Raw genomic sequence first — 9,139 nt, forward strand, 5'->3', positions numbered from 1 at the left:
ACTTTATTTATGCAGATTCCTTGCAAATTTGCATAAAAAGCTACCCCACAGATGGGTTTATGGGAGTAATGAATGTGGCAGTCTGTAATCTAACATCTGGTTCATCACAACACCGCTTGTCTCTTAAAAAAGAGGAGAGGGAGAAAGAGAGAGAGAGAAAGAGAAAGAGAAAGAGAAAGAAAAAAAACATGTTGACTTTAATTAAAGACGACGTCAAAGTACATCCCATAGAAAGTAGCTGAACTACTCTGACACTTTTACAAAGGTGCTGAGAATGTAATTTTAAGTGAGACTGTTTTTTTTCTTCAAAAAAGTGAAAGTATGCAAAGTCCTTCCTTTTAAAAGTACCCTCTTTATCTTTAGTGTTTTTTTAGTTTGTTCTTCCTTTTTTTTTGTCCTTTGCCGGGTCTACATGACATGAGTCGTATTCAAATTCTAAAAAGGATAAATTGTGTGTTCTGTTTAATTGCCCCCTTCTCAGCAAGCATTGCGAACGAGGGGTGAAATATTCCCCGGCGCTTGGCTGGAGTTTATTATAGAGGGGGCGCTGCACCCTCATACACCACTGGCTACAAGGTCACTCTAAGTATTGATAAATCACGCCACTGTGATTCGCCCCCTGACAGCTCGAACTAACATCAAGCGGGAGAGGGAGAGAACAAAAGACCATCAAGTGGCCCCCTTTCTTGACACTTTTATTCAATCACGGGTAGATTGCTTACGACAGCAGCAGCAGCTGTTTCGTCTTCATCCCCCCCTCCTCCTCCTCCTCCTCCTCACATTTGATAAAGCATGTCAAGTCATATTTTTGTAAGTACTTCAGTTCACCCCTACTGTGCGAAACCGCTAGATTTCCGCATATGCATTCCGCATGAGGGGATCATCAAATGGGTCACGGAATAATGACATCCTCCTGAAGGTCATCTGGCATCTCGAGGGAAACAGCAACAAAGCAACAAGCTGAAGGTCAAAGATAAGACCCGCACGCGGAGATATCTAAGATAGTGACAACGAGAAAATTAAACAATGAGGGGGAAAAAAGTGGTGTGCCGTTGATTATTGTGTTGTTTAGGAGAGGCTCTGGTAATTGTTATTTTGGGCCTTGGATGTTAACCTTGGGCCTATGGGATAGAGGTTACTGATAGGACTAAATGCTGCAGATTTCTATTGTTTATTTAAGAGCTTGCAGAAATAGGATTTCCATTCGCCACCCCCTTCAAAGTCTGGATTTAGATTGCATTTACAGGAGGTGCGTTTCAAGGTGAACGTGTGATCACAATTACAGATGAATGGATGTTTTCTGATGTACGTGAATGATGTGATAAGCAAAGAGACAGAGAGGAGAAACCCAGATTATCTGGACGAAGCAGCTTTGTGCGCACCATGCATTTGAAAAACATGATTTGTGCTCAATTTGTTTAGCCCTTTCAGTGTGTTCATCTAAGTTGTTTTATAGGATAACCCGAATGGCTTATTGGGCAATTTCTCACCAGTGGGTGGTGCTGAAAGACAGAACCTAAATAATTTTTAATGGAATGCCCCCCCCCCACACACCCCCCAACACCCACCCCACGATTTAGGATGGGACATATGTTTACAGGCCCAAATACACTTTGTGACAGAGGACAAGCCAGCCTACATTGTTAATAGAGTTAAAGTTGTCACTCTCTCAGATTTCTTCTCTTTATGGCCAGAGCGCCTGAACCAAGCTGAGAACACTTTTGAAATACCCAGAATTACAACTCAGAAAAGAATGGGAGATTGTTGGTGTTGAGCAGTGACAGACTAAGGAGACTTTTATTTATGGATTCATGAGGAGGGAGGGTGACTGACTGTGCAGTAGGTTTCATGAACATGACTGCTACACTTCATACAATATACAGGAAATATTTAAGTAATGAAGTCAAATTTATACATTCTTGCTTCTCACCTGCCATTTTGAATAACTGTGTTTTTAATCATTCACTAAAAAGTTTAGTCTTGGTATTCCAAGAATTAAGTCTAACCTAATCTTTTTTAAACAGTTAAAAAATGTGAAGCCTGTTTCTCATTGCATACTAAATATGTATACGCATGACTTCTTCATCATAAGTTGAGATGAAATAAAAATAAGACATCCTATTCTGTGTGTCTGTTCTTTTTTTGCCTAAGTTGCCTGGTGCTTGAAGATCCCTCTGCTCTACTTTGTTTCCAAAGTTCACAACATTTGAACAATGACAGGAAAGCTCTGATGCTAATGGTTCAAACGGGAAGAAATATGGCTGAAATGCTAAATGCTAGATGTGCACATCAAAACAGGACATCTTGCTCAAGGCTTGGACCGTGGCCCAGGAAGAGAGTTACCAAAGAACCAGTGTCTGCGCGCAGAAAACAGATGCTTGGGCCATATGCTCGCCACCAAAGGAGGCGGACTTCAACCAACCCACCTTGCGTAGGTTCACAGATAACTGGCACTCTCTCCTTCATCTTTTTCGTGTCCGTAGTATTCGGCTCTGAAGTCTCTTCAGCTTTTTCAGGGCCAGCACAGTTGGTGCTTGGGAATGGACACAAGCTTCGTAAAATTATACCAGAGTAAAAAAAAACAACACACACACACACAAGTAGACAGGTTCATAAAAACGGAGTTCTGTAGTAGCCAAGTGGACATTAAGCACTACAAAGTCAGGAGCTGTGTCTGCAGTCCAGAGCCAGAGCCTGTTGGTGAACTGTTTCAAACCAGGGCAAGTGCATTGCCTACTGCCCCACTATGAGAATTTGTTTTTTACTGTAACTCACAAAATAGCTGTGGAAAGTGCAATATATTTTTATTGCTCATTATTTTATTAACAGTCTCTGTTATTGTTATTATAAAGTTAACGTTGGTTATACAATTGTACTAACACAGGTTTAAGAATTATACAGCACAAAAACAGGAAGACTTTGTTGAAAATGAAATGTGACATTCTAATATGGGTGAGCATTCAGTGCTACAGAGCTGAGTATATCTAGTGAAGCTCATTCAGTCCTACAGAGCTGAGTATATCTAGTGAAGCTCATAAAGTGCTACAGAGCTGAGTATATCTAGTGAAGCTCATTCAGTCCTACAGAGCTGAGTATATCTAGTGAAGCTCATTCAGTCCTACAGAGCTGAGTATATCTAGTGAAGCTCATCCAGTCCTACAGAGCTGAGTATATCTAGTGAAGCTCATAAAGTGAAAAGCTGTTGATATGTTAAACCACTGCAGGTATAAATATTTTAGCTTAGTTCCAAATGAGTTTAAAAAAGAATACTGAAAAGGATTGAAGGAATCAAAGCATTACATTCACTTTAAATCCTGCCATTGCTTAACTTGATATTATCTACATCCATGCTTGGAGTGGGAGTCTGCAGACAATATCGAGTTATGCAGTGATGGTAAATTGGCTTAGCTTGTAAAAATAGTGAAGACATTAGACTCGTGACACGTTGATGAGCGTGTACTCCAGCTTTTTGATCATCAAAGGTATAACCTTTGGTATAACAGAACTAGAATAGAACAGAATAAAATAGAATAGAATATAACCACATCAGTCTTTGTGGAGTCAGGAGTTTGTGAAACACACTTACAGGTGTACAAAATGCCTGATAATGTATAAAAAACCTCCGGTATAAAGTCCAGCTCCCTTCAGAGGATTCAGTGATTTATTGTCAAACTGCCCCGACACAGCTGAATCAGTGAGTCAGACAGTACACAAAGATCCCCATGACTAAAGGTTTTTGTCACCTTCAGTACATAACCTGAAAGTGTGGAACATGACTAAGGGATTCACGGGGCCATAGTGTAATTACTGCCTTTTCATCCCCTTAGAATTGAGGTGATTGAGGTATAATACATATGACTTTGGTTTTCTTTTAAGAATTCAACAAAGAATTTTTGCATTTGAATGAACTAGTTGTGAGACTCGCTTTTCTGTTCAATTTATACTTTCTTTCTAGTGGGTTTAAATTCAAAGGACTTTCTTCAATGCACCAAAGCAGCATTGACATATCAAGGAACGTTCATGTCCATCATTCAGACACACCATAATAGAAACCTGATGAATATGATGTGTGGAATTGATTTTTTATTCAGTTGAAACGTTCAGTTTGAGCAGGGAGCACAGTACGTCTCTGGCAGCTGTTGGTCATGACAGACATGACGATAACCAATGAAATATTTTCTGACTGTCTCATCTGATCAGGCTCATTTCTCAGTAAACGCAGCCCAGACCAGCGCCTCAGACAGAACCAGTTCACTCTGACAGTGGGAGTGACTGGATGAGAAAGCAGCCTCTCCGGTTTCCTCGATTTGCTATAGATTTTAGGTCATATCTCATTGGAGAAAATTCATTTCATTGCAGCGTAAGTGAGACAACCCAACCGAATCGACACAACGCAACACAACCCAAGACTACACAACAAAAGCACCGACACAACACAACACAGTGCAGTACAACACAATACAAGTTGTCCTCTGAAGTTATCACACTAGGCTTTAGTGTCAATTAAAGGGTAATACCCATTCCTTTACAATATTTGTGTTTGCAGTAAATTATCCACTGGAGTATTAATTAAATTAAAGCCATCTCTAAAACACTAGTCTCAGTTTTAAGGGGCTTCAAGAGGCTTTGGTTGTAGAGATTGTCTTCCCCCCCCCACTACATTGCTTGGAAACTCTCCCAATTAGAGAAAAGACCTATTAGTTTATTAGTGGTCTAGCAGCTCTTTTTATACAGAGCATATTGAATCTGTGACATATGGAAAACCCACCAAATATAATTACAGTTCTATTAATATTGTCTCACAACAATGACAGGCTTTGCTATTCACATAAATTTAGACTGTCAAGGACAATGCTGGGGGATTGTCAGTGTGTTCATTGTGGCCCGAGCTGGTGCTGGCACAATGACATCTTGCATTTCACAGATGGCTGTGAACCCCTTCAGATGATTTACACTTTTTTTTCCTGTTAGCGAGACTGTTCTTACCATTATTAATCCTAAATGGATTTTCATGAAGTATTTGGCAATTTGCACATTATCATGCAAAACCAGGCTTTTCTAGTGGGCTGAGACGTATTCCTCTTCAAAATGAAGGCTGGGTGACCTGTTGTGAACCACTTTTTCTGACGGTTGTAATTCAAAACGTGTGAGAATTTAGCAAAAAGGAGAAAGCAATATGTAAAGTATACCAAGCCAACATGTCGCATAAAAAAATACTTTCAGGACCCGTGTGAAATAACTTGTGCTGCAAAGGTTGGCTTTGTTATCCTCTGTAAACCATTTAAACTCTTAGCATACCTTTAAAAAGTGAAACTTTTAATAGCGAGATGATGATACGGTAACGCATAAGACGTTATCATGGGCCCTGGGAAAGGACTATATGACAGTCGCAGCCCATGACTAATGTTCCCTAGTACTGATAATCATATTGAGACTGATAAGCCAGCGCGTGATTGGCATAAACTCATCTGATGCACTTGCGCCAGCGCAGATGCATCTTCCAAAGAGAAGCCACACATTTCTAATTACCACATGGATAAAAAAAAATGGACTTCTGTCCAGTCCAAGCTCACTTTGAAACAAATTAATCACTCCGCAGATGACTTAGATCAGCTTTGAAAAACACTAAAATAAAAACCCATAAAATGATTACTGACGCCGCTCAGAATGACAAGTATTATCAACAAAAATTAATCAGCCGCATCTTTTCATGAACTCAATTAATAATGTGCAACAACAGGGTCTTTTTTTTTTTGGGCCGGGGATGAAAATTAATTAGCAGTGGGAAGGTCACTCCGAGATGCTGACATCACTCATCAGGCTGGTGTGGCAGTTCTAATTATTTGTCTTGCAGGCTTGGCTGATCAAAAATTATTGCAATACCTGGGCAACATTTAGAAAAAAAGGCCCTTATTTAAAGCACTTTTAATTAGGTCTGCTGTTTGATTAATGCCGTGTAAGCATTCGAGGATCGCCATCTTATCAGGCCACTGACAAGTTTGGGGGGTATTGTTGTGTGAAAGACATTGATGCCAACTGACTGCTTAGTATCTAATTCACTCACTTTCACAACAATTAAAAAGCTATTGGCTCTCCAGGCCACTTGTTGATAGTGATATAGACGTTGTAAACTCTGACAAAAATATGGATAGCCTGATAGCTTTGCTTAAAATTGCAGGGCAAAAATATGCTCCTCTACACTTTATCTGTAGGCTATGGCAATTAATGTTATCCACAACTGGTGCAATCTCATTGTAATAAACCATTATCATAAAAGGATAAATGATAAGGATTAACAAAAAATGTAATATCTTTTACCGCTTGTTCTGAGTCGTTGTAGTGGAAGCACAGACGTAAAAGAGAAGGTTAGAAGTGCTGACAGTCACACGAGACGATGGGCCTCTATTAAAGGGTTGGTCTGAATACTTTGGCGTGGTGACTTCAATTTTCAACATGATTTAACTCCATGCTCCTCTGGTGAGGACAGGCATGTTGGATGGGGGTAGTATATCCAGAGCTATGTATTACAGTGATTGTAATCTGCACAAGTGCTCTCTTACCTGCACTGTGCTTCCAGCATTGTGATTGAGAGGGAAAGCCTACACACACAATCACATAATACCAGATACAATTAACACCAGGAGCCAGAGGTACTTTTACAACCGCGTAATTGCTTAACCTCTAACATTAGGAGCCTGCAGAAAATGTCAGCATCACTACTCGTTAGATCCACACAGGGACAGACTGGGCGGCGTCTATCTCTGGCGGCGTGCCGGTAAGAAAGGCCACGTGCGACTAACGTGCCCGCGCGAAACTCTCAGTGGACTTCTGCTTCGTCGCTGCGTCGGTCGAAGTATCAAAAACCCTAACTACATCAATTCATATTACCTGCACATTAGCGGCGTTCTACTTTCAAGCTCACAGTACATTTCATCCAAATAGACTTTAAATGCCATTTCTGTTCCTATTAACCTAGCGATCGGTATGGCAGATATTTTCATGAGGGTGCGCAGGAGAAAGAGAAAAAAAACCAGGGGGCTAATGGCTGGGTTGTGACAGCGCTATTCATGATGATTTATGATTCTGTGTTTAACTTGATTACTCCACTGCTGACTCTGAGTGCTATTTCAATTAGTGCGCTGAAGGTCACATCGCAAAATCCCTCCATAATCTGTTCCTATTAACGCTAATGCACGGAGCTCCACTGTCTGTTCACCCTTGTTGATTCAAATCATCCGCAGTCCTAACGGCAGGCTTGTTTACCAGTTTACTGGTTCAGACATATCCGAGATGGTAATTTTCAGTCCTAAGCGTATCATTAATGTCTCCTGCCTTGACATGTTGCTTTAAGGGACAACTCAATAGACCCCCTTTTTTGCCTATCTGGGCTTTTATGATTTCTAATTTGTTTAACAGATCAAGTGATATTCATGCTTTATGAAATAGATCCAAAAACCCCCCCAAAGGCCAGCCGTGCGCAGTATTGTGCGGAGAAACGAACAAGCTATCATTAGCTTGTCATGAGTCAAGCCAAAATAGCCTAGAACACATCACAAACATTGAGGTGGAAATTAATTTAGCACCTGTCAGCTCCACACACACAATGGCAAAAAATGTTTGGTTGATAAGCAAGGAAGGTTTTTCCAGCATCTGCTGGCATTGTTTGATCAAATGGCTTTGTCTGTTTCTATGTTTTTTACCCTCAAAATACCATGTACAAAAATGACTAAGACCTCGAAAGATAAGTCTGACTATGCGTGTAGATAAACTTGTTCTGTGTGGCTTACGACCATAAAGTTAAATTGAGAGGGAAACTCCCTTATGCACTAAGTGAAGAGCTCTGTTATCAATATCCTCTGAACTATCCTTGAAAAGCAAAACACCCAAGTATCTGAAAGAGCTGACAATAAAACAGTCCAAATCCACCAGCTATCATTGTTCTAAAAAAACTGAACCCCATTAAATGATACATGTTTCAGTTAATGAGGACAACCCACTAGAAATTCCATTGATATCAAGGTTGTCCTATATGTGGTGTGAATGGTACTCGGAGTTGTTTCAAGTGTGCTCATGAAACAAGATAAAAATTTCATGTAGTCTACAAATTAGGTCAATAGTGAGTAGTAGCAGTTATAGTAGTCTTTGATTTGAAGGAAAGTGTCTTAAACAACAGTTATCAAGCAGTCATTTGCACATCACCAGACTGCAGTGTGTTGTAGTTGTGTCATCATTAAGTATTGTCTACAGGCAAAGTATTTGCTAGAGGCTGTCTAAAAGGGCATGAGAAAGTTATTAGCTTGTTATTAGCTTACTTTTTTTTCAACCAAACTTGGGTAGTTGTATGGCCTACTCTGAAAACTTCTAAATTGCAACATGTAGGGAGATGCTTAACTATCTAACCTAATGGGACTAGGATACAGATCTAACTGTCCAAAGACAAAAGCGGCATACTTCAGGCACACTAGATGGTGCACAGGCCATTAGACTTTCTGATCAGTGGTTATTCAAACAGGGATTTAAAGGGAAACTTCTGGATTAGATCTTTTTAGGTCCAAACTTTTACTAATGACAATTAATGATCAAAATTGCTCCAGTATTGAGTTAGAACGCTATAACCGGCAACCTCAAAACGGCTATATAATGTAATCTACCAAAATAGAACAAAAATACTAATGTAAAGTTAAGGAGCTTCAGAGGCCATGCAGGTGAGATGACTGTGGCCAATTTTCTGAGTTGATCAGGTGAACACGCGTATTCAGAAGTCAAAAGTTCTCAGGTTGGGTTTATTGACGTTGCCTTGAATGTAGCAAAACATGAGCTGAACATCAGCTGAAATATAGATTGCTATGAATAGTGTGGTTTAAACCAAAGATTTTACATGGCTTGGGAAAATCTCTGATAACCAGCCAGATATGTAAACATAACACTGACATTGGTTACTAGTTCATCAGCTATGCCAGCTACCGTTGGCTGAATTAACAGTTGCTCGCTAGCAAACTAGAGAGCCAAATCGCTTTTCGAGAATCCTTGTCAAGTTGAATCATCACAAACAAAATATCCACTGAAAAATCGGCTTTAATTAATCCACAGGGGAACTGATATTTGCACAAACAATTACGTTATTCTTGCAATCGGGTAG

This window comes from Clupea harengus, chromosome 2 (genome assembly GCF_900700415.2).
Source record: "Clupea harengus chromosome 2, Ch_v2.0.2, whole genome shotgun sequence".
NCBI lineage: Eukaryota > Metazoa > Chordata > Actinopteri > Clupeiformes > Clupeidae > Clupea > Clupea harengus.